General features: G+C 43.7%; 1 long non-coding RNA gene across 1 annotated transcript in view; it reads left to right on the top strand.

Annotated features, from left to right (window-relative positions):
- The window catches only part of LOC114598747 (uncharacterized), an 81,672-nt gene extending 54,910 nt beyond the window's left edge, over nucleotides 1-26,762 (top strand). Inside the window, exon 5 of the long non-coding RNA XR_003707149.2 lies at nucleotides 23,744-26,762. This is a non-coding gene — a long non-coding RNA (uncharacterized LOC114598747). The remainder of the gene's footprint in view (nucleotides 1-23,743) is intronic.
- The last annotated feature ends 378 nt before the right edge of the window (nucleotides 26,763-27,140 follow it).

The raw sequence follows: 27,140 nt of genomic DNA, 5'->3' as shown, positions 1-27,140 counted from the left end.
AGTGTGTGACCTCTGAATTGTGGTAGGTTCCCCAGCCTTGATGCATGGGACCATCCTGTAAACCTTAGATATGTACCAATCTGCATCAGGTACCCATTGGATCTGTATCAAAAGTTCTTGGTCACGCCAATTATGTGATGCCTCTTCCCTAAACCCTTACACTTTTAAAAGAACAACTTATATCAAATAAAGCAATAGCCAGCAAACCATTAGAATACAGTGGTACCTCGGGTTAAGTACTTAATTTGTTCTGGAGGTCCATTCTGAACCTGAAACTGTTCTTAACCTGAAGCACCACTTTAGCTAATGGGGCCTCCTGCTGCCACCGGAGCACGATTTCTGTTCTCATCCTGAAGCAAAGTTCTTAACCCGAGGTACTATTTCTGGGTTAGCGGAGTCTGTAACCTGATGCGTATGTAACCTGATGCATATGTAACCTGAAGCGTATGTAACCCGAGGTACCACTGTATAAGAGTAAACAGTGAAATTAAATATAAGCAAATAGTAATTAAATGATTTTTTAGGGACGCGGGTGGCGCTGTGGGTAAAACCTCAGCGCCTAGGACTTGCCGATCGCATGGTCGGCAGTTCGAATCCCCGCAGCGGGGTGCGCTCCCGTCGTTCGGTCCCAGCGCCTGCCAACCTAGCAGTTCGAAAGCACCTCCAGGTGCAAGTAGATAAATAGGGACCGCTTACCAGCGGGAAGGTAAATGGCGTTCCGTGTGCTGCGCTGGCTCGCCAGATGCAGCTTGTCATGCTGGCCACGTGACCCGGAAGTGTCTGCGGACAGCGCTGGCTCCCGGCCTATAGAGTGAGATGAGCGCACAACCCTAGAGTCTGGCAAGACTGGCCCGTACGGGCAGGGGTACCTTTACCTTACCTTTTTAATTAAATGATTTACACTTATCAATTACACTAAAGAATAACTAAAGCATAATCAATAAAAATAATGGCAAATCAGAATGCATAAAATTCCATAAAGCCTGCAAAACCACGTAAAAGGATCAAATTGAGAAACAAGGACTTATAAAATCATTTGTACAGCAAAGGATGCTGCTTCAGTTGCCCCTCTGTTTGTTTGCACCGCTGGCATGAAAGCTGCCTCTTCTGACCAGGCGGCCAGAATAAGAACACATTTTTCCTCCGCTTTGGACTCTGGTAGGATCACATTGCGATCGTTCATCTCTGGATTTGTCCTCCTGAGTAGAGCAAGCCCAATTTTCTACTCAGGGATATTATCCCAGCTCTGGAGCTGTGACAATTTAGCTTTCTGTGTCTGGACTGCCACCAGAACTGCTGCTGCAATTACCACCCCCCCTTCCTCCAAAAAACCCCCTCTAACAATTGCAGCAAAATTCTTTCGTCCCTGGCATGGCTCTGCCTCCTCCGAAATGGACAGTGAGCCCCCGGGGTCCTTCAGGGATATCACTGGCTTCCAATATTGATATAAATGCTGCTCTCCAGCTGGTATCCCCTTGGTTGTATTCCTTCCCAGTTAAATAGTAAATTGCAGCCGCAATGGTGTAGCCGGCATTACAGAACATGCCAAGCACAGGCAATAAAGAACCTCAAGAGCTAGTGAGTTTCTCTCTCTCTCTCTCTCTCTCTCTCCTTCTTCTCCCTTACAGATTGTCCTGTTCTGTAATAGCAAATTGGGTCGGGGGCCAAGAGAGCTTTAAAGCCATCTTTTCATCTCTTTCATTCGGGCCCAGCAGCGCAACTGCTGTGTGGCACACAGCTCAGATCAGCACCAGCTGTATCTCTCTGGCAGGCTATTATGTTGATCAATAACCAGGGGAACGTCACCCTTTCTTACCTCCATATACAATCCTATTCCAAGACCTATTCAGGGGAAGGAGAAAATCAGCCCAGGGATGGTACAAAACTGCTTGGCTCCTAAGAGCGTTTCATCTCTCACCGTGGAATACAGTCCTATCTGAATCAGCCCAGGTAGACCCCACAGATAAATAATCAGATTTTGACAATTTGCTGGCATTGCGCCACAAAGGGTGCCATTTTAGGAAATGGTTTGGGCCCAGGTTCAGAAACCCGAGGACAAATTCGTATTTTATCACATCTGTTACGATGGGCACAAGTGTGCATAAATCACAACATCCCCTTTTAAAGCACCAGTTATTATCAGACTGATCAATTGATATAAAAACATCCCTGCTCCATCCTGCTCCCTCGGCTCAACTTCCAAGGAAACATTAAAATCAACACACACGAAAACCCAAACAAAAATGCAACGCCTCAGAACAAGTAAGTCAACAACAGTAAAACGGCAGCAGTGGACACCGAAAAGAAAGTAAAAGAAGGAGGTGGCAATATAATGAAATGCATTGCTTCTGCAGTCTCAGTGTCGTCTCCTCATTGCAAATGGGGCCCAAGGCCGAAGGAACAATGGGCAGCTAGTGAGACAGTGCCATGGGTGCTCATCACAAAATGGCTGCTGACGTATGTGGAGATGCATCTTATACCTTGGGATGATGAAGAGACAGATCAGTCTGTTTACAGTCGGACTCAGTTTTGCAAGTGCTTCTCTAGAAGTTCCACTTAGGCATTAAGCTGTGGCTCTTCCCCCCCACTTTTTTTTTAAAGTATGTAAGAGAATCCATATATAAAAGCATAGTTGCAACTGGACTTTATCTATCTATCATCTATCTATCTATATCTATCTATCTATCTATCTATCTATCTATCTATCTATCTATCATCTATCTATCATCTATCATCTATCTATCTATCATCTATCTATCTATCATCTATCTATCTATCTATCTATCTATCTATCTATCTATCTATCTATCTATCTATCTATCATCATCTATCTATCTATCTATCTATCTATCATCTATCTATCTATCATCTATCTATCTATCTATCTATCTATCTATCTATCTATCTATCTATCATCTATCTATCATCTATCTATCATCTATCTATCTATCATCTATCTATCTATCTATCTATCTATCTATCTATCTATCTATCTATCTATCATCTATCTAAATATCTGTCATCTATCTATCTATCATCTATGCACACATTTCTAAATGTGTATTATTCTAAAATATGCATTTGGGTATTTTTTGGGGGGTGGGGGGGTTGAGCCAATAACTGTATCACAAAATGTGGAGAGGGGGGATTGCAAAATTTAAAGGAGCAGTGCTATTTTTCTAGGAAAAAGAGGCACCGGAACTCACAATGAACGCCTTCCTGTATCAGTATCAAACTTTATTTCGGTCACAGACCACCATAAGATAAAACATACTGATAAACTGAACACATAAGACTTAAAAGAGGTAAGGGATAATAACTAGTAACTAAAATGTGATTATATTATACATTCTTAAAAAGATAGAAACAAGGACAAAACGGTTAAAAGCAACTATAAGGGAGGGAGTGTGAAGGAGCGCAGGTCTTACATTTTGGGCCTAGTTTGTGGCGCAAAACATCCTTCGATGAATATCCATCATGACAGCACAAAATCTAGCAACTGAGTATGTAACATCTGGGTTTTCATCTGGAAGTAGCAGGGAGGTATAAAATTGTTCTGTGTGACCTGGGAATTTTTGTACTTTAGGTAAGATGAACCTAGCTCGTATATCTGTGTAGTCTTGACAGTGAAAAAAAGACATGTTCTGTTGTTTCCAGTTGCCCAAAGCCACAGGGGCATTTCCTCTCCTCATACAGTGTCTCATACGCCTTCCTTGTTCTCTTAGAACGGCAATGGCGCCCACCTGGGTGGTGCCAGAACTAAGTTCCAGCAAGTTCCAGCTGGGAAAAAAGCCCTGCAAAGGAGAATAAAGGTTCTCTCTACCTGGAATCCCTCTGTAAAGATTGAACCTTTCAGTGCTGCCACAAGGCTGTTGCTCTGAGCCCCGCAGCTCTTGTTGAACAACAGCTCTTATCAGCCTCAGCCAACATAGTCAAGGATGATGGGTGGCAGGTGTAGTAAAGCAACACTTGAAGGCCACCGTGTTTGCTGTCCTGCTCTAAAATGTGTTCTAGAGTTCCCAGCGTATTTCATCCAACTGCTGCTGTACTCTTTTTTGTTATCCTTCGTTCCTGCACTTTATTAATATTCTCAGCAACTGAGCATAACTGTTTCCCCCATTCTAGGTCCCCAATTACCACAATGTTTAATCCACAAGGCTTGTGGGACATAGGTGTCATTCTCCTGCAGATCCTTCTGCTCCCATATACCTGACCTTGCTAACAATTTCACACATTGACTTCCCGCCCTTCCCTCCATAATGTTTTTACTCAAAGCTTTTCTACTGCATTATATCTTTATTTATTACAAAAAGTTTCTCTATTGCAATTACTTTGTCATTTTTCTTCTTCTGCTTTTATCCATATCCTGCCTGTGATTTCATTTTGCTGTAGTGCTTTTTCAAACAGTCCACGAAAAGCCTCCATTTTTCTACAAAAAGTTCATCATTTTGATCTCTTAATTTCACTGTCAGCTTTGCCATTTTTCCCCAGTCCATTACTTTCAAAAGCCGCCCCTCCTTTGTTGGAACCTTCTAATTTTTTTTCCATTTCTGTGCATATAATATTCTAGCTGCTGTTGTCACATATATAAATAATTTAGTCATCTTCTTTGGAACCCCTGTCCCTATTATACATGTAAAGGAATCTGGGACTTTCTACATGCAAAATCTGTTATCTACCACTGATCACTGATATGGCCCTTCCATTAGAACTCAGTGAGATGTTTCTAGATGGAGCTTTTCCCAGGGGAACATGCATAGGATTTCAGTGTTAAAGTTGGTTTTGTATATTGACTATATTTCTCGCTTCACACATCCCAAAGCAATTTACAAGAAAAGTAATATACAAAACGACATAATAAAACATTCCCACCAAATTCAAGGCAAATACACCCCAAATCACCTAAAGCTCAGAACATCCACCCCACACCCAATGCTTGCTGATCAGAAGGTTGGCGGCTTGGATCCGCACGATGGGGTGAGCTCCCGCTGCTCTGTCCCAGTTCCTGCCAACCTAGCAGTTTGAAAGCACACCAGTGCAAGTAGATAAAAAGGTACCGCTGTGGTGGGAAGGTAAACAGTGTTTCCGTGCATTCTGGCAATTGTCACGGTCCTCCATGCACCAGAAGCAGTTTAGTCATGCTGGCCACATGACCCGGAAAGCAGTCTGTGGACAAACTCTGGCTCCCTCAGCCTGAAAAATGAGATGAGCTCTGCAACCCCATAGTCACCTTTGACTGGGCTTAACTGTCCAGGGGTCCTTTACCTTTACCTTTTACCTAGAACAAACCCCAGAAACAGCCGCTAAAAGTTGGATCATTGATACTGTCCAAATGCCCCTGAAAATAAAAATGTTTTTTTTCCTGGTGCCAGACAGATGCAGAGTCCCTTTCTAAACATGATTAACTTGGCAGTAAGCCCTACTGAATTCACTAGGACTTGTGTCTTAGTAAGCATGCTGAGGAGTGCCGCCTTAATTATGTTTGGCTATATCTGAAGTATCTCTGTTGATTTTAGTACAAGCCCCAAGATGTATATCAATAGCTTATTTACGGATTTAACCAATTGTGCCCGCAGTGGTAGAATGAGTGATGGGGCTGGGTGCGCACATGGCGATAAGGAGGGTTTTGGTAGAGTTGCTCAGATTGTGGCTTCCGTCCAAGCTGTTACTGAAATAGTAATGATTCAGGAGAGTGGAAATAATGATACAAATGCAGCTCTTAAATCGTACCAAATTGCATCTCCTCTAGTGCCTTAAATTAAAATTACTGCTGGGGGAAAAGAGAGAGAGTGAAATGATTAGTATAGCTTTCTGTTGTTATATAGCTGAGTTGTATAGAGCTCCTTCTTCTGCAACAACAACAACAGCAGCAGGCCTATCTCCAGCAGGGCAACACTTGTGCTGGGAAAGACACCTTTGTTTTGTCACAGGTTCCCAAAGTGCCAGGGTGAGCTATCCTGGAAAATGGGAGCAAATTCTGCCTGGATTTCCATCATCTGGTGGTGCAAACAGAACTTCTCAAATGTTGTCCAATATTTATTTTGGAGCTACTCTATTCTAAAACGAGCAGAAAAGATCAGAACTGAATTCAGGGAGGTTGTGACCCTCTTCAGGGGTGGGGGGCATTTTTCAACCTCGAGGGCCTCATTCCTTTGTGGGCAACCCTTCTGGGGGCCGCATGGAAGTGATGGGTGGGGCAAGAAGCAATACTGGACAGAGCGACATAGGTAACCTTTGTACAGTAGGCTCACATGCCACAGGTACAGTAGGCTCACATTTCCACATGTGTATCTCTCTCCGTTCTTCATCCAGGCAGGTGAGAGAGGCATCACCAGAGCTCAAAAACAACAACACTCCAGCTAGGTCAAAATACTCAAGGATGACATGGGGAAGGGCCCTTGAGGGGCATGGTTTGTGGAAGAGTCCTGAGCAGGGATAAATCTACTATGAAACTAATAAAGTTGAAGCTTCAAGGCCTCTAATCCCAGAGGGGCCCAGAAGTGACTATAGTCCACATTGCTTAAAATGTTTGGGTCTAGTAGACCCAGTTTGGGTTGCGCAACACAAATCGATTATTTTTGTTGTTGTTGCATGTATTTCAACAATCCCAAAGTTAGCGTCAGTAGCACAGAAGTTGGTGATCTGTGTGGTGTTGGAGAAGTTGGAGAACGTGTGGTGATCTGTCGTGGAACCAGGGCTTTTTTCTCAGCTAGAACTCTCATTGCTCTTCTAAGCGACTGAGGGAAGTGTTCATGTTTAGTTCCAGCACCATTTTTTTCTAGAAAGATAGCACTGCGTGGAACAACCCCACTGAAGAAGATAACAGTGGTTACCCAGACCTCGTTGCTGGTTGCGAAGGGGCCCCATAACAGTTCAAGCTTGAGGGCCCCCAAAATTTAGGCCTGCTAATGGTCCTGAGGGCCCCATTCAGCTCACAGACCAGAAGTTCCCCACCTCCGGACTCCAGTTAAAACAAACAAACAAATAAACCACGTGTGCTGTGATGATGCTGTTATGGTGCAGGTTTTTCTTCCCCTGTAAGCAATACCTAATAAAGTGCAGCTGAAACAGGAAACCTTTGCCGCAGGGTGATATGATCTCACATGCTTCCATGGCAACGAGCCCCAAGTTCCAGCCCAAGGCATGGAGACCCTTCAGGAGCCCTAAAAAAGGAAATATGGATTCCATGTCCAATTAAATGTGCTGTGCTTAGGAAAACAGCCCTGTTGTTTTATGAAACATTATCGTTTGTGTCAAGCTGTAAGAGCTGCTTCTCGCATCACCGTTTTTAGGGTGGACCCCTGAGAGGTTTTAGCTTCTCTTGGAGAAGAAAGATGTAGTGACGCTAGGGGCAGAGCTTTATCCGTAGCGTTATGAGCTATGTTCCTGAAGGAAGCCCATCAGGCCACCTCATTGCTTAGCACCAGGCAAGTCATTAAAATCTGTTTAGTTGTCCCAGGCACTTTAATTGGAGCTTTTTCACAGGGTAGTGCTGCTGCTTTATCTCATTTGCTGCTGCTGTCTGTTGACTTTAGTTTTCTTTCAGTGACTCCATGATTTGCCCACAGCTCACCTTATTGACTCCATTATTTGGGAAGCACTGAATAATAACAATAATAATTTATTATTTGTACCCCGCCCATCTGGCTGGGTTTCCCCAGCCACTCTGGGCAGCTTCCAACTAAGACCAAAAATACACTAAAATGTCACACATTAAAAACTTCCCTGAACAGGGCTGCCTTCAGATGTCTTTGGAACATCAGGTAGTTGTTTATCTCTTTGACATCTGGTGGGAGGGCATTCCACAGGGCGGGTGCCACTACCGAGAAGGCCCTCTGCCTGGTTCCCTGTAGCTTTGCTTCTCGCAATGAGGGAACCGCCAGAAGGTCCTTGGCACTGGCCCTCAGCATCCTAGCTGAACGGTGGGGGTGGAGATGCTCCTTCAGGTATACTGGGCCAAGGCCATTTAGGCATATCCTCCAACATTTCTCCGATGAAAGTGGGGACTTCCCATTCTATAATGATAGTTTTACTATTTATACCCCACACATCTTACCGGGTTGCCCAGCTACTCTGGACGGCTTCCAACATATATAAAAACATAATGAAACATTAAACATAAAAAACCTTCCCTATACAGGATTGCCTTCAGACAGTTCTGGAGTTGGATAACTCCATACCCTCTAACATTTCTCCAGTGAAAAAAGGGACATCCTAAGGAAAAGCAGGACATTCTGGGATCAAATCAGAAACCGAGACATTTTCTCTAAATCAGGGACGTCCCTGGAATATAGGGACGTTTAAAGGGTCTGGGCTGAATACAAATTTGATATGATTTAAGTGGTTTTGAATGCTGCCACAGTGCAACGAAGGCTGTAAAGGATTAAGAGGGCAACAGTTGTTTACATCTAGGGCTTTTGCCATCTTTTACCTTTTTAGAGGTTGAAACAAAATAAAAAAATTCCTTCCAGTAGCACCTTAGAGACCAACTAAGTTTGTTATTAGTATGAGCTTTCGTGTGCATGCACGCTGCTTTGAATAGCTCAATGACAGGCAGAAATCAAACAGACACCCTTTTGGAAGCTGCAACAGTGGAACTTCTACCTGACTTTCAGAGCCTCTGTCTGGAAAAAAAGAGATGCCACTCCCTAACTAACAAAATACAGAAGGCATTTTGCCTTCATGTTAGGCCTTTATAATCCCATTCGCCATAGTATATTATTGGTGCAAGGGCTTTGTTAAATAACTTGCAGTCCTCACCTAGGTCTACTATTCTCAGCCACTGTCAATTTTAGTGGGAGTTTATTGCTGGATTCAACCTACTACAATCATGCGTAGTAAAAGTTCCTGTTGAAAAATAGTATTGAGGTGACTCCAGAGCTAGAGAGCGCAGACTCAAATGTGGAGTGGGAAACTTGGACAGTGGTACCTCGGGTTACAGATGCTTCAGGTTACAGATGCTTCAGGTTACAGACTCCGCTAACCCAGAAATAGTACCTTGGGTTAATAGTACCTTGGGTTAACTTTGCTTCAGGACGAGAACAGAAATCGTGCTCCGACGGCGCAGTGGCAACGGGAGGCCCCATTAGCTAAAGTGGTACCTCAGGTTAAGAACCCTTTCAGGTTAAGAATGGACCTCCAGAACAAATTAAGTTCTTAACCTGAGGTACCACTGTAATGAAATTAGGACTTCATCAGTCATAAGAAAGGACCAGCTGGCACAACAGAGGGCAAGTCAGGCTGGTTACAATTTCCCCATCAAATGGTGGGAATGTTTATGAAAAAGTGGCTATAAATATGTGCTGTAGTTCAGGATATGGACAAATGTATGCCCCCAATTTCTCCACATTTTTCTTTCTTAGCTACCCACTCCATCCCATGGTAGCCTCACTTTCATTTCACTTAATGCCTTATCTACCCAGGAGGCACGAATCTGACCATTATTTTGCTTCCTCTTTTTTCCAATCTTCAGTTTAATTCACCACATTTCTGCACTGCTTTGCAATTAAAGGAAACAAACAAGTCCTTCAGCATTTAGTGCGCATTTCTCCTAACACATGCAATTTTGCCACACACACACACACACACACACACACGTAGGTTTCTATATATGCATTATATATATATATATATATATATATATATATATATATATATATAGGTTTCTATATATAATATGCATTGTTGTACACTTTTTTGTTAGACAATTGCATCTCAACATTTGTTGAAGTGCAAGTTTTGAATGGCAACTGCATGCTAGTTCCTGCATTGTTCCAAAAAGTGCAGATTAGGAAGGTTTGCCTTAAACTGCAAACTGAACAGAATTTTCTCCCCCATCCCTGTTATCTAGAACGTGTCTGTTTGTTTTTTTTGCAAGCCAATTGTGTGATGAGTACTGATCTCACAAAGGCACTGATATCCAAGACAGTGTTTGAGGACTTTCCTCAAAGGTTACCGATTCCCCAAATAGGCTGAATTACCTTGCAGTCTCTTTCCCTTTTCAGGTACAACCTTTCCCTGTCTGTGTTGGCAAAGTGGGTCCTGAGGGAAGGCAAATGGACAGACAGACAGACAGACAGATGTGTTGTGAAACATGCCTAGTTAACAAATACTCTCTCTCTTTTTTTAAGGCAACTTAGTTTAATCAGTTGCCTTGCTTCCCTGTATCTTGAAATCTATGAATGACAATGGAAGTGCATGCAGCAGGAAGCCACTCAAAGGTTCCCAATTTATTTTCATTGATTGAGAAAGCCACAAGCAATGCTGTTTTCCTCCATTTCGGAGGGGCAAATGACACATTACACACAACCCTGACACCATTCTTCTCTGGCCTTTGTACAACTTGGAGAAGTGGTGGCTCAAAGTGGAAAAGTAGTATTGGGAGGGAAACGGAGTTCTTAATCCTCTCCCTGCCCACAATTTCTCTGTCCCAAATGATTCAACATACATTTTGATCCATAAAGGGAGAAGCATGACGTAGAGAAAATACGGGTGTGGAATGGGTTAAGTACCTCCTTTGCCATTTCTCCACTCAAAATCCCCCCTCCCTAGGGTGATTTTCCTGAAAAGAAAAAAAGGAGTTTCTCTTGCACACATTTATGCTTAGCATTTAGTTAGCCCCAAAGCAGGCTCCTTGTCCAGCTCTGAGATTAATCATCTCCATGTCATCAAACGTAATGCATGAAGTGGCCCTCAAAATCATGTTGCGAAAATATAATTCAAGCTTCCAATATTCCAGCTAGTAACTGATGTGAAAGAAGTGAAGTGTTCTTTTTTTCCCCCAGAGCAGAAAAGATTTATCATTAGTATGACATGTTAACATTTGAAGATGAAGTGCTTCTGTTTCATAAGTGGTGGGAATTTGAATTTGGGGGGTGGGGAACAGAATCCCATCATTTTTTTAATTGTAGCAGGTCACCAGCCTGATGGGGCTAATCATTTCATTAAAGGCAAAAGCACAAAGCTCGGTAGATGGGTGTTTGTGCGACGGAAACAAAAGACACCTACAACATGCTAAAATCGTTTATTGGCGTGCATCGCTTTCCCTGGGATTTGAGCAGTGACTTCCTAATTCAGAGTACCTTTCTGATAACATTCAAAATTCATGAAATGAAAAAAAGAAAAGAAAAAGAATCACTTTCCAGCATTTCCAGTCCAGTTGTAAATAGAAATATTAACGTTTGCCTAATGAACAAAGACTTTCTTCTTTGCCTTCAGCGTTAGGTGAAGGGTCATGGCTCAGTGGTGAGGCCACTGCTTTGCTTCCTGAAGCAGAGCAACAAATGACAGCCCCACCCCCATTCCCATCAAGGTGCAGGTCATTTTGAAAGATGAGGCAAGGAAATCCCACAAGCGCATCTCTTCCTCTATAGCGCGAAACATGGAGGGCCATAGCTCAGTGGCCATAGCTCAGAGCTTCTCAGCAGTGGTGGTGCGGCACTGCTTACCCATCACCAGCATCACTGCAGATTACCAGGGTGGGGAGGGGTCAGCATGGTGTAGAGGCACCGCTGGGCGCACAGGATTGGCTCCACCAGAGCATTTGCACCATGCCAACCTCCCCACTAGGGACACGGGTAGCATTGTGGGTTAAACCACAGAGCCTAGGGCTTGCTGATCAGAAGGTCGGCGGTTCAAATCCCCACGACGGAGTGAGCTCCCGTTGCTTGGTCCCTGCTCCTGCCAACCTAGCAGTTCGAAAGCACGTCAAAGTGCAAGTAGATAAATAGGTACCGCTCCAGTGGGAAGGTAAACGGCGTTTCCGTGTGCTGCTCTGGTTCGCCAGAAGCGGCTTAGTCATGCTGGCCACATGACCCGGAAGCTCCCTCGGCCAATAAAGTGAGATGAGCGCCAGAACTCCAGAGTTGGCCACAACTGGACCTAATGGTCAGGGGACCTTTTACCTCCCCACTGCCTCACCCCTCCTCTCCTCCTCCCTGGTAATCTGCAGCAACACTGGTGGTGGGAGCTCAGGGAAGCACCACTGTGCCGCTGACCACCGCTGCTGCTTTGCATGTGGAAGGTTCCAGAATTCCTGGTATCTCCAGACAGCTCTTGGAAGGCCTCTTGCCTGAAAACCCTGGAGAACATCTAGTGGTCAGTGCAGACAATGCTGAGCTGGAATGACTAATATAGTCCTTCCTGTGAGAAATTTAGCCTCTGGGACTTTAAGCAGATTTGGCATTGCCATAAGAAGAAGAAGAAGAAGAAGAAGAAGAGGAGGAGGAATTTGGATTTGATATCCTGTTTTATCACTACCCGAAGGAGTCTCAAAGTGGCTAACATTCTCCTTTCCCTTCCTCCCCCACAACAAACGCTCTGTGAGGTGAGTGGGGCTGAGAGACTTCAAAGAAGTGTGACTGGCCCAAGGTCACCCAGCAGCTGCATGTGGAGGAGCAGAGACGCGAACCCAGTTCACCAGATTACGAGACTACCGCTCTTAACCACTACACCACACTGGCTCTCAGTGGCACAACCTGCTTCTGGGAGCACTGTGTGAGGAAACAGAGAGGTGATGTCAGGAATTGAGGTCTCAATGGTGAAGCAGAACTGTTTACAGTGTTTCCTGTTTCCTGTTTCTTCATCAGGGAAGTGCCATTTGAGGTCCCCTTCAGATTAGCATTGAGCTGGCATTGCCTTTAAAAATGCAACAGAAGACCAGGTTGCATCAAGTGTGACTAGGAAGGGGGGATAAATTCGATTCAGTTTGCATTTTAACAGGAGCATTGTTAATTTGCACTTTCTAATATAGCACAGACCAAATTCCAGCTATCCGTCAAGATTTGCACTTCTCTGAATGTTGCAAAGCAGTTCTCTGTCCAAAGCGTGTGCACCAAAAAATGCACATATTAAGGGGAAATGAGCACAAATGCGTTATTAGTAGCTTTAAAATGTGTGTATTATGAGAAATAGGTACAGAAAGGTGGTGAACCAATTTTAAGATTGGAAATATGAGAAACTGAGTGAAACTGAAACTGACAGAGTTGTTCATCCCCAGGTATGGCTTTCCCTTTCACAATGGTATGAGAAGCCAAAGCTGGTACCTTCAGCTTGCTTTTTGGAGAAGGCTGTAGCTCAATAGCAGAGCACCTGCTTGGCATGCAAAAGGTTGCAAATGTCCCCCGTCTGAAACTCTGGAGAGATGCTACAAGTTAGACAACACTGAGTTCGTTTGGCCAAGAGTTTGACTTTCTATTCTCAAATGCTTCCTGCGTTCCTCTGTTCCAAAACTTGGAAGAGTCACAAGTGGCTCAGCTGGGCTCTGGGGTACATGTTATGATATATTTTGTCCATTCCTGCTGTGTTCTAAGCACATCACAGGACCATAAGCCCTGAAAAGAAAGGGAAGCATCAATATCTCTTGTGATGAAAGGCAGGACATAGAAATGACAAATGAAAATTACAAGGGCTGTACCTCAAGGGTAGAGCCAATGCTTTGCATGCAAAAGGTCTCATGTTTGATCCCAGGTAAGACTATCACCAGGTAAAATGGGGGAAGACTCCTGCCAGCTTCCTACATTCCAATGTAAAAATAAAAGTGACAGTATGATTGGTAGAACCTCACATCAGGAGCATCTTGCTACTGAAGGTCAGTTTGGAATCTGTAGAGAAGGGAAGCCAGTCAGAAGAGAGGAACCTGCTGCAAAGGGATGGAGACTGTGACATATTGATGAGCTCTCAGCCAAATTGGGATTTTGGCAGGCAGTTGCCTCTATGATAGTAACCTGTGCACAGCCAGGCTTGTGAGCCATCCAGTAGATTCTGAGGACGAATTGCTCACCATATATCATGGCCTGCTTGACAACTGCCCTCTTTTTTAGCGTTCTAAAATTAATTTGGGGGAAATGACAGGCAGTTTGTTGAGCTCCTGGTGGACTCCAGTACAGTGGTACCTCGTGTTACAGATGGGATCCGTTCTGGAGGCTCATCCGTAATGTGAAATGCCCGCAACTCGAAGTGCTGCGTCTGTGCAGGTGCACGGCGCGATTTGGCACTTCTGTGCAGGCGCAAGCAGCGAAACCCAGAAGTAACCCGTTCTGGTACTTCCGGGTTGCTGCGGGATGTAACACAAGGTATGACTGCACATAGCTGCTAGGCTTTGTTTGGCTTTGTGGGCCACAAGTCATGCAATTTTGCTCCTGCAACTTGGATGCAGTTGCTATATGTGCTGAAAAAATGCCTCACCACCACTGCTATCAATGTAGGTCGTCGAAAAGGGCAAGCCATTGTGGCAGGACCCAAAGTGAGACCTCTGATCACAAACCCAGCAAAAGCAGGAGATCAGCTTAGCAGGAACATTTGATGCAGTGACTTGCAGGAGGCAGTGATGGAAGGAGATCTGTGATTGAGAGGTACATCTCACACTGCATTTTGCTTCCTGCTTCACTTGAAAGCCTCAGTTCATCAATTCTGAATAATAGCCATCAGTGGCCATTGAGATCTGTGTTCACATTTAGACTGTGACTCTTCAGTTGTGAGAACGGAATAATGATATGACGCATTTTTGTGATTGAACAGGAATTGTTTATTCATTATAGATTCTGGATTTTGACCCCTCTTGGGCAAAATATTACAACTGCAATATTAAAGATATGCATTTTTTTTACATTTCCTTCCTGGTTACAATGTGGCCTTAGCCTGCATTCATAAAAAGGTGGTCAGAAAGTAGATCTTGATTACCATTCATCACCATATACAAAAGAGACCCCAGACAACTTACTATGAAAATATAAGAAATGAATACAATAAGTGCATAACATTTTTAAAACACCCCAAAAAAGTGACAATGCATTGTATCACCGAGGTGTTTTTTTAAAAAAAAAAATTATTTCTCCCACAACAACATCAGTATAATCCCAAGAAAAACTGACCAGTTAAAATAGCCAATGAAAAGCTACTCTCCAAAGCAGCAGAAAAGCAGTCAAATGTCTGGGAGAGGGAGGAAAGTCTTCAGCAGGTGCAAAAAGGATGAAGATGTAGGTGCCAGGTGAGTTTCCTTGGGGAGAGTGTTCCATTAAACAGGGGGCCACCACAGAAAAGACTCTCTATGATGGCACTTTGAGGAGGTCTTCCAGTGATGAGCTCAGGCTCCATGTATGCTGATATGGAAATATGTGTTCCATAAGGAACTGGGGTCCAGAGCCATGGAAGGTTTCATAGGTTAAAACTAGCACTCTAGATTAGGCCCAGAAATGTACTGGAAGCCCACGCCTAACATCAACAAGATGGGAAGCCTTTAAAGCAGTATGAAGAACCTATGGCCCTTCCATTGTTGTTGGACTCCAGCTTCTTTCAGCTCCAGCCACCATGACCAGTCTTCTGGAATGATGGGAATTGTGGTCTAGCCACAGCATATCTGCCCCTGCTCTTCAGAGCTGGATTTGGGTCCTCTGGCTACCCTTATGTTACTATAATTGTCTGAAATAGGACAGTGACTATTGGCTGTTGGCATTTTTGTGAATACTGACAATCCCATTTTTAGATATATCAGAAAACTGATTTGTGTTTGACCTCTTTTTAGATATATACCAATGAATATTCATGATGTAAAGAGTTTTCAGACATTGCCCAAATGTGTCTGGATTTGCCAATATACACAGGTGAGCCTCAACAGCCATGTCTTTTGGATATTCACTGTAGCGCGCGCACACACACACACACTGTAAGTACAGAAAAACTAGTAAAAATTCATGAACTTGTCAACCCAGTGCTGTAAAGAGGCATTCTGCTGTGCTACAATACTTCTTGAGAAGACAGCGATAGCAAGCCTAAGTTGCCTTGCTAGGAAGTGAGTTTGACTGAGTTCACGGGACATTCTTGCTAAATGAGCTTATTTAGGATCAGGCTAAAATCAAGAAGTCATTCTCATGCAATTTTGGACCTTTTGATGCTAGAGCATTTTTAGCCATTGCACAATACTTCTCTAATTGATTTCCTAGTGACAGTGGCATCATATTCCATCTGCATGTAATGGGTTGTGTTGTATCGCATCTAAAATATTAAAGCTTGCAGACAATATAGCCTCACCACTGTCTGCTTATTTTAAAATCTGGCTAGACGTGCACTTCTGCATAATAGCTGTGGACAGCGTCCCAAAAAGTATATTTTGAAAAATCCCCTTCACTTTGATTAAGTAAAATTAAAACAAAATGGTCACAGAATGTTGTGGGCCTCACACAAAAAAGATGGGGCACTGCAGTGGACACATTTCTGAATTATGATTGACATTTTTAATAAACAAATCTGACTAGATGGTGCTCCCATGCTGGACTTGGTCTGTTTTATTTCCATGGGTCAAGCACATATTTAAATCTTTGCCACTGAAATTGTTGGGACTTAAAAACACTTAACTTATCTGGATTGTGTCTAAAGGTGTTTTTTTAATTTTAATTAGCTGTGTCTACTCCTTCTTTGATGTGGTTTCCATCTTTCTTATTGGAACAGCCATGCCCAAGAGAGTTTATAAAATAAATCAGGGAAATCTGTTCTGAGAGATGATATTAGGAGTAAGCTAGACTCCTCATAGGGCCGCGGGTGGTGCTGTGGGTTAAACCATAGAGCCTAGGACTTGCCGATCAGAAGGTCGGCGGTTCGAATCCCCGCGATGGGGTGAGCTCCCATTGCTCGGTCCCTGCTCCTGCCAACCTAGCAGTTCGAAAGCACGTCAAAGTGCAAATAGGTAATGTAGGTACCGCTCCGACGGGAAGGTAAATGGTGTTTCCGTGCGCTGCTCTGGTTTGCCAGAAGCGGCTTAGTCATGTTGGCCACATGACCCGGAAGCTGTACGCCAGCTCCCTCGGCCAATAAAGTGAGATGAGTGCCACAACCCCAGAGTCAGTCATGACTGGACCTAATGCTCAGGGGTCCCTTTACCTTTACCTTTAGACCCTCATATGCCACCCCTTCTTAAATTTTATCTGCATTTGTTGAGATTATAATTAATGAATGGTGGATCCATTGCTCAGAGGCGGGCAAGCTACAAGGGTGAGCTGGTCCTTGTAAACAATACAAAGTTACCCAGATGTTGCCTTGTTATAACACCATCCCACTGCCACACACACACACAAAACTAACACTAAGATGCTGGAAATCTATACTGCTGGGCAATGATCATTCTGGCGCAGCATATAGACAAATATAGTTGTCGCAAACCAAAGCATTTGAAATTTCTACTTTCAGAATGGCAGAGCCTAGTAAAAGGGAGAAAAGGGCCTCAATTAAAGCAGGAATGGGGAACCTGTGACCTTCCAGAGGTTGTTGGACTACAATGCCCTTCATTCTCATGCTGGCTGGGGCTGATGGGAGTTGGAGTCCAACCACATCAAAAGGCCACCACCCCCACCCCCAAATTAAAGGATCCTTGACAAGCTGCCTAAGACTTTCATACCTTTGCAGGTAACAGATTGAAGGCCTGACTGTCTAAATGCTGCACAGACTAAGGCTGCTGCACTCAGAAAATGAAGCTATCAAAAGCAAGACCCCTTCATGTAGATGCATGGCATATATGACATGTTGTGGTTGTGAGGCTGAATTTAATCATTAGCTGATCTGGACATCAGGGAGATCTGAGGACCATAATTTTGAATAGATATGGAACATCTTAGGCTGTTCATGTTCCCCAAAGAATCTGGGCCTGTAAATTATAAGCCAAGCACTGGTGATGATGATAAATAATATTATGGTGGGTTTGTTCATAGATGTTGCTTTTCAGCCACACACAAAATTCCTCTTCCTCCATTTTGGCTCCCATGCATGCCCACCCTTCCAGGTCTGGACATTAGATGAATCCTCTGGATAGTAGGTCCACCATAGAATCAGTCACCCTCATTGGTGCTGTGTTCTCCCTTGCTGGAGGTCTTGAAGCAGAGGCAGAATAGATATCTGTTGGAATTAGCTCTGGATTTGCCACCTCAGACAGAGGGTTAGACTACTACCAAGCAGCCTATAAGGCTTCATTTAATTCTGTGCTTTTCTTCTAATTTTTAATTGCAAATATAGCAGAAAAGAGGAGACAGCATCATTTCCCATGAACAATAAGAATAATCCACCAATCTTACTTTAAACATAGACATTACTATACACCCAAATTGGTATCCAAATGAGATTGTTCATTATTAAGATAGATGTTCAACTGTGGAAGGACAACTGAGGAATGGATGGTGGGTCTTCACCTATCCAACCTTAAAGCACAAGTCTCTTTGCAACCATAAGGACTCATAAGCGCCACTTTTTAATGCCTTGATCAATGTATACATTTTACCATTATAGTACTGGTTTCTTTGTTGCAGTTGTAACTGGTGTAGAAACGCATGAATGGTGCAGACAAACTGAACAGAGAAAATGTTCTCTCGCACCCTCATAACACCAGAACTTGTAGACATCCATTGAAGCTGAGTGTTGGAAGACTTAAGACGGACAAAAGAAAGTCCTTCTCACACAGCACATCGTTAAGACTATGGAATTTGCTCCCACAAGAAGTGATGGCCACCAACTTGGATGGCTTCAAAAGAGGATTGGACAAATTCGGTGCTTTTTTTTCTAGAAAAAGAGGTGCCAGAACTCATCATGAACGCCTCGCTTGTTCTCTTATAATTGCTATGGCACCCATCTGAGAGGTGCCGGAATTGTGATGCATGGAGTTCCAGCTGAAAAAAAGCCCTGGACATATTTAGGGTTATCAATGGCTCCTGCCCACAACTGCTATCTTCTTCCTCCTCTATCAGAGTCACTATGGAGGGGCCGCTGAGACCATATAACACCGGTCCTGAAAGACCTACATTGGCTCCCAGTACATTTCCAAGCACAATTCAAAGTGTTGGTGCTGACTTTTAAAGCCCTAAACAGCCTCGGCCCAGTGCAGTGGTACCTTGGGTTACAGACGCTTCAGGTTACAGACGCTTCAGGTTACAGATTCCGCTAACCCAGAAATAGTACCTCGGGTTAAGAACTTTGCTTCAGGATGAGAACAGAAATCATGCGGTGGCAGCACAGTGGCAGCGGGAGGCCCCATTAGCTAAAGTGGTATCTCAGGTGAAGAACAGTTTCAGCTTAAGAATGGACCTCCAGAACGAATTAGGTTCTTAACCTGAGGTACCACTGTATACCTGAAGGAGGGTGTCCACCCCCATCGTTCAGCCTGGACACTGATGTCCAGCTCCGAAGGCCTTCTGGTGCTTCCCTCACTGCAAGGTGATGTTACAGGGAACCGGGCAGAGGGCCTTCTCAGTAGTAGCTCCTGCATTGTGGAATGCCCTCCCATCAAATGTCAAGGAAATAAACAACTATCAGACTTTTAGAAGACATCTGAAAGCAGCCCTGTTTAGGGAAGTTTTTAATGTTTGATCTTTTATCATGTTTTTAATATTCCTGTGGGAGCTGCCCAGAATGGCTGGGGAAACCCAGCCAGATGGGTGTGGTATAAATAAATTAACATCTTCTTCTTCATCATCATCGTCATCATCACTATGCCTATGGATGCCAATAGCTGGAAATCACAAGTGGAGAGAGTGCTGTCATGCTCAGGTCCTTTTTTTTTTTGCACATCCTGTAGCCATCTGGTTGGCCATTGAGAGAGCAGGATGTTGGAAAGGATCTTCCTATTTTCATTGGAGAAATGTTGGAGGGTATGCTAGCCATTGACCTGATCCAACAGGCTCTTCTTATGTCCTTCATGCACTGAAGATTAAAAAAATACCTTCTTAGCAGCGCATGTCGTAGTGATCTTAAAAGTAAGAAGGCAAGGCTCATCAAGAGGCTGGGAAAACAGAGAAATAGTGATCAAAGTGTCTTTGATTCAGTACCTTTCACTTTATGCAGCTGACTTGATTTTTTTTATTGATACCTCCCCACTAACTTTGAAGAGTCAGTCCATCTAAGTATCATTTCACAAGAAGTGGGGAAATTGCTGTCACAATTGCATTTACTCAATTTTCATAAATCACTTCTCAAAAAGATGATTCCCTGCCTCGGCCCTCTGGCTCATTGAGCCAGTCCAGTTCCCATCGGCAATTGTCTAAGGCAAACACAGATTGATGTGGCGGTGGCGGAGAAGAGGTGCAGCCTGCTGTTCTTCACACAGATTTGTCCTCTGCCTCTGTTCCTCTTGGCCAGCTCACATGGCTCCTTCCACATTGCACAGAGCAAACCGTGATAGATTTGAGCAAACGAGAAACGCAATTCAAGTGCAGCTTGCTAAGCACCACCGAAACACAAGGCTGTCACACCTTGTGAAGAATTAGAGGACAGCAATAGAAGCTTAGCATGCAGCACCATGAAAATGAATGTCTTTAAATATATCTTAATATCACGGTGGGATTGACAGCTCTAATATGAGATTGCTTTTCTTTTTTTAATGTAAAAGATTTAATTCCAGGGGGGCACTCAGGCTGCAACCAGTTGAAGTATGGTGAGATTAAAAATATATATAATTATGATCTTCTTAAATGATGCACTGGGCGGGGGGGGGGGGGGAGAATCAGCAAGAATAAGAAGACATTTTCTTCTAGACCACTAAATAGCTTTTGTTTAACCCCTACTATTGCATTAAAGTTCACTGTCTTAATCCCACTCATCAGACACCCACCCACCCACCCACCTACCCACTCCCATTTCATGTTGCTATAGCCTCTTCTCAATCTGGTTTATGTTATTCATTTAGATTGAAGCGTAGTCATGAAACAGTTGTGCTTTTTTGATTAATGATATATGAGAAATTAGGGAATCTGTCCGTTTCATTTTCTTGCTTTTCCAATCTTTTCAGATGTCCTAATTTCACATCAGTTTGTGATGTTTTTATTTTTTAAAGTCCTCATGAAAATGTGTACACATTTTTGCAAGCAATTTTCTTGAAATGGCTTCTCTATGCTAACCAGGAAGTGTTATCTCCAGTCAATGGAATGACTCTTCCTATCTCTGCGGCTGTGACCTCCTGGGTGATGCATTAGGCAGTTCAATGTGCATGTGTACTCCGTTCATTTCCCTCCTTACCACTTCTGCCTCCTGTGTGGCCCCAGGCACTGGCAACCCATGCTACGTCACTTCCAGAGGGTAGCAAGTGGAGTGAGAGAGTGTTGTGATCAGGATGCAGGCCTTACATTGTGCACAAGTCTCTTCTAAATGAACTAGAGCTGTGATCTCCAGTGATGGTACCAAACACTAAAGGATCAAAAGGAAGTTGCCCTGAGCAAACAGGGTGCAGGGGATGTGATTGTGGTGAGGATTCCACATTTCTCTCATGTATAGAAACAATTATGGAATCGAAGGGTATTATAAATTTCATCCCTATTTCACAGCCCTTGATACGAATCTGAAAACAAATTTTTGATTTATTAATGCCATCCACGCCACTTCCCAGACAAAGGAACTGGACAGGGGGAAAAAAGAGGCTGCAATTCTGTACTCCGAATAGCTTTCTGAAAGCCTCTGGGTATTTTTTAATATCACGCTTCTCAATGTTAATCTCTAAAGATCACTGAACTTGCATTAAATCTACAGATAAATAATGTTACACAGTATTACGGAGGTGATAAAATGTGGAAAGCTGCCGTAACCTTCTAGATGGATTTTCATGTCTAGGAAAGAGGAACTTTACAATGCTGGACTACCATTTGCAGGTGGGGGCAATCTGTCAGTAAAAAGGAATAATGTAAGGGCATTTAGCAAGTTCCTCTCTTTTGTGCTATTGGGTGGGCTTAACCCACAGGTCTCTAGGACTCATGGCTTGCCAAGGCAAAAGCAGCTTACCAACCCTAGACTGTGGCTTGCTGGGTCTTTCACAATAACACCTTTTTTCTGTTCCAGGCAGGCTGTAAAACCAGTTTTCACTGAGCCTTTGGTAAATGGCTGGTGGCTTTCAATGGGAACTTTGAATGGGGGCTGTTTTAATAAAGGCAGTGGTGTTCACAATTTCCAGCCCCACTCCCACTTTGAATAATTGTCCCACCCCTAAGGGAGGACTGAGCTCTGTTCCACTCCAGGAACCGAGTTGGGATCACATGAGCCTAAAACTCACCATGACTTGAACCTGATAACTAAACCAGGGCTGGGCAATGTGGTGACCTGCAGATGTTCAGCGCCAGCCAGTAGGGCCAACGGTTACAAAAGATGGGAGCTGTAGCATCTGGAGAGTACCATGATGTCTACCTCTCAACTAAACCATGGTTTGGGTCAGATGTGATGACCCAGTGGCCCTCTGTATTTTCTTGGACACCGATTCCCATCAGCCCCAGCTAGCATGGCCAAGAGTTGGGGATGATGGGAGTTCTAGTCCAACAAATTCTGGAGGGCCACAGGTTTCCCCATCCAGGTTTAGGTGATTATCAGCATCAACAGTGAGTGTTGCCTAAATAGGAATTAACCATGTTCACTTGGAGATAGGCCTGGCCCACTGATGAGGCAGGGTGAGGCACCTGCCTCAAGTGGCAGAAGCCCAAGAGGTGTCATCAACCTCACCTCCACCACCCTTCCCATTATCTCCTCCTACAGCGGAGAAGCAGCACAGCAGTGGCACCATTTCCCATCTTGGTCTCATGGAGTACATGAGCTCTTATGAGACTTTGGTGAGATCTCATCAGATCTCACCGGAAGTCAGTGCCGCAGTTCTCAGGTGCCACCACACAACACAGGTAAGATGAGAACAGTGTCGTGGCAGGGCAGCATTAAGCAGGAGTGGCAACATGTTCCAGTTTTGCCTCTGGCGGTGAAACGGGATGTGCTCCCCCTGCCTGAGGGTGTCTGAAAAGTGAGGAAATATGCTGGTGTGCCCAGATATTCAGAAAACCCACCAGATGTTATCAACATTCAGCTTTGAACATTGACATTAACCAAATGCTGGGCATTCACTGTAACACACACAGAGTTTGCTTTTTGTCTAGATATTGTGTGTATTTGGGCAGATATCCTAAAAGTGTGTGTTGTCCTTTTAGAAGTAGCGTGACCAACGCATTATTTTTCTGTGATACAAGCGGGGAAAATCAGAATCTCTTGACTTAGCTTCGGGCTGATTCCCGAAGAACTTGCTACACACCTTCTTGTTTATCAGCTTCCTCTTTAAAAAGCCAGTGCAGGAGATGAAGGCATGTGGACTTTTTGAAATCACATGTGGTGATGTGTTCTATGGATGTTTATCAGACCTACAACAGCCAGGGGTGATTATACTTCTCTCTCTCTCTCTCTCTCTCTCTCTCTCTCTCTCTCTCTGCAGTTTGCTTGGCTTTTTTACAGAGGTGTTTTTCTTTTCCTTTTAACAAAATCATATTCTGATCCCAATACCTGAATTCCACATACAGTGTGATGAAATCAATATACATCTCTACAAAAGCTGGCAGTTTCTGGATTTTATTCCCTGCACATTTTCAGATATTCCCCCTCCCCTCTTCCCATGCTCTCATTCTTTTTTTCTCCCCCCCCCCCCCCAATACAGGCATAAATAGCGAAACTAATAATACTGTGGCATTCATCACTATCTAGCTGAAGACTAAGCAAAGTTTAGTACGTAGTAAGCTAATAACGGGGGAGAAAAAATGAAAAAGAAAGCTTCCCCTGCTATTGAGAAAGGGAGGGGGGAAGTAATGCAAGAAACACCAGATCAATATGAGTAGACCTGAGTTGAAAAAGACAAGATTTAAGATCATATCTGAAAGAACTTATTGACTTAGCTTTTCTAAACTGAATGCCAGATGTGGGGTGAATAACAAACAAATAAATGCATGCGTTGCACAAATCTTTAGCCTGTGTTTTCTTGCAGCCAATAGGATGCCTCCCTGATCTTCTGAAGCCAACAGCACAAGTTCCACAATGGGAGAAGGCCCCAGTAAACACACCACCTTCACCACTTCTAAATCATCAAGGGAATTTTCAAACCAATCTAGCGTTCATCAGTCAGTTCATTCAGGGTTCTGAAGTTCCACACTTGGAGCCAGTTTGCAGAGATGTTCACAACTAGGAGCTTATGAAGACTATTCTGGTGAGCCCATGATAGGGCAATAACCTCAGGTGGGGCTGAAAGGGGATGATGGAGAGCAGGAGCTGTAAGATGAGATGGGGGGGCGGTTGGGAAAGACAAGAGGTGATTTTTTTCCCCTGGTGAGAAGAGAAGGATGCAAAAACGGAGAACTAACCTGCTGTGTTTCGGACTTTGATGCCTTGATCCTGAGAGACATTGCACTGACAATGCAATAAGCAGGAAAATACGCAAACTTGCAATCCTCCCCACCTGATTTCTGCATGGAGAAAAACCAAATTCCGCAATGAAAATTAATTAGAAAAAGTAAGTGCATTTGTGAACATCTGTGTTTTTCTATGTTTTAGCATGTTTCTATTAGCTCCTGGAAGAAACACGAGGCACTCGTTCTGGGCAGTGATCGAAATAAATTGATTTATTCATTCATTCACACAAAGCACTGGAACACCTTGAGTAGTAGAATCATAGAGTTGGAAGGGACCCCAAGTTCCATACCTGATGGTGGCTTGTGAGAGATCAACCCAGATGTTTTCAGCTTTATCTCTGAATCCATAAGGGCTAGAAATTTGCTTTAAACATTTGTGACAAATCCAAAATTCTGCACTGGCTCAAAATTGTGCATTCAGGCCTGCTCCCTAGGAGAAGTATACATTCAGCTGCACCACTGTAAGGGCATGACGACAGTCTGGTCCAAAGGTGCCATGCAAAGTGAGTTTCTTCAGCTCTGACTGGGCAGGTGCTTATTTGACTTGCATCCTGTCCACAGGATGAGAGCTTCACAAGCTGGTGCTTTTGTTCTGCACCAGGTTACACCCTCTATGCCTTTTAAGCAGCATAGAACAAAGGGCACCCTGGCCAGGTTTCGAGCTGGCTCAGGATTTTGGGTGGCTCCTGACGAAGACAAATGTAAATGACTCCCACTTTGCCAATAAGCAATGTGGCAAACACAACCAAACAGGAACTGTGGGAAGGGTCGCAGCAGAATGGAAGAACACATGCTTTGCACACACACAAAATCCCAGATTTGGTTTCTGGAGTCTCCAGTTTTGTTTAAAGGTCAGGGATGAGATGATGGAGCTTTTGAGAGAGTCCAAGACTCAATGACACTGAAGCGTAACTTCATGGTAGATTCTGCCCAATGGATCAGATGTATTGTGTCTCCTGCCCAGCCACTCTCAAAGCACCCTTCAGTTTATCTAGTAGTAGAACCAGCCCCATCTGCCCCCCCTATTGCATGATGTTTCACCAGCATCTCTGGTTTGTTTACATAGCACTCTGCTAGGCTATGTGAACTAGCTATGCTAGTCATACTTTACTGTGACTGATCATCTGGGGGTGTGGGCAGGCTGGTTGGCTTATCGGGCTGCAGGATCAAAGCATCATGGTGTTGTTGTTGTTTTTAAAAAGGGGAACTGGGCCACTCTTTAAATAACTCTCATTTGTTAGGATGGCACCACAAAGTCTGCTTCCAAATGAGCAGAAGAGAGACAGAAATAAAGTGGAGTTGTCATGGGCAATGGTGATTGTTTAACACAAATTGATTTAAGGCAGAAATAATAGGAAGCAGAGGGAACGATGATGAGAAATGGAGGAGCCTCTGGTGCAGAGGCAGAGGAGCAAATAGACAAGAAGCGGGGGGAGGGAGGAGGAGTTTGATTCAGCAAGTGGAAAGGCAGAATTGTGTTCTCTGGGGGGCAATGCTCAGCCTATGCTGTCTCTGTTTTAATATGTTGTGAAATGTGCACAGTCAACTATTGACAGATGACCATTGCAGCACAGTGGATTGTGAATCAGATTGGGATCAGGGATACCTCGGTGCAAACCCACGCAGTCATGAACCTTCCTTGGACCAGTCCCTGCCTCTGTCTCCCTAGCAGGGCTGTATTGAGAACAAAACACATCGTATCCTGAGCACTTATTCCAAATACTGTCAATACTAAATGTGGTTATTGCAAACCTTTTGCTTTTACAATCTATACCAGCAGCTAAAGAAGCTGCAACCAGCTTTTGCTTCCTTATACTGACATTTCAATATTGTAAATAGTTGCACTGAATAAAGATCTTTGTACACCCGAAGTGGTATTCACCTTACTTTTGCTTCATTGTTAAGATCTCTGGATCTGTGGAATCCCTGTTGTCATGAATTTTTAAAAACACGAGTTCCAAAAATGTGCATCAGGCTAAACTGCTGTTTATATGCAATGTTACGTATAGAAAGTTGAATTAATTTTCATCTCATGTGGGGAGGGTGGAGAGAGTGTTCCTGCTTTCAAATTACATCTGACAATAGGCTTTTAAGAGTTTGGGATGCTTTCACTATAACAATGGAATATTTTAATCTTTCATAATGGATTTTTAAAAAACCTATTTTGAAATGTATTTTGTCACTCTACAGAAGTGGGATGCTTTAAATGAAGCATTAGAATTAGGAGCTACTAAGACATGCTGTGTGTTGATTCCGCTCAGCCTCATGCTAGCGAAAACCAGATAGGAATGCAATCTGCGTGCAACCCTTTAACATCCAAATTCCAGGCTGTGTGCATCTCTGAATTACAACCAATTAGAAATACTTTTCTCTTCTTCAAAAAACCCCACCAAAAAACAAATTTGTTGAGACATCAGTCTAGAAGCAAGTGAAGGGCAGAATTCAACCAGGACAGTTTTATTTTATTTTTTAATTTACTGAAAATGTTTCTAACCTATTACTGTGATACATGGCTGGTTGTTTTTCTGTGGTTTCCTAATATATTGAATGTGCTTTGTATGCTGTATATATTTCTATTAATAAAAGAAAGAAAGACAAGCAACGGTGTCTAACCTGCCTTTCATTGCAAGGCAATGCTAGGGTGGGATGCAACATCGCAAATTGAAACCAGCCACCACAATTACAAAAGGAGAAAGGAAAAATGAGCAGATAAATTTGCAGCAAAAGCAGCAGTGCCTCTGTAACAGGGGCCAGAAAACTTTTGAGCCCAAGGACAATGTTCCAGGGGTCACTTATCAGCGGAGGGAGTGGTCAGAAGCAAAAGTGGGTGAAGCTAGGGCTTTCAATCAGAACTTACAGGAAATCAGTTCTGGCACCTTTCAGGTGGGTTTCAAAACCTCTTAGGTGGCTGCCACTCATTCTATGAGAACGAGGGAGGTGTCCATGGGGAGTTCCGGCACCTCTTTTGCTGGGAAA

This window comes from Podarcis muralis, chromosome 5 (genome assembly GCF_964188315.1).
Source record: "Podarcis muralis chromosome 5, rPodMur119.hap1.1, whole genome shotgun sequence".
Taxonomy (NCBI): domain Eukaryota; kingdom Metazoa; phylum Chordata; class Lepidosauria; order Squamata; family Lacertidae; genus Podarcis; species Podarcis muralis.
Note: the sequence above shows the minus strand (reverse complement) of the source record. Positions and strands in the feature narration are given on the sequence as shown.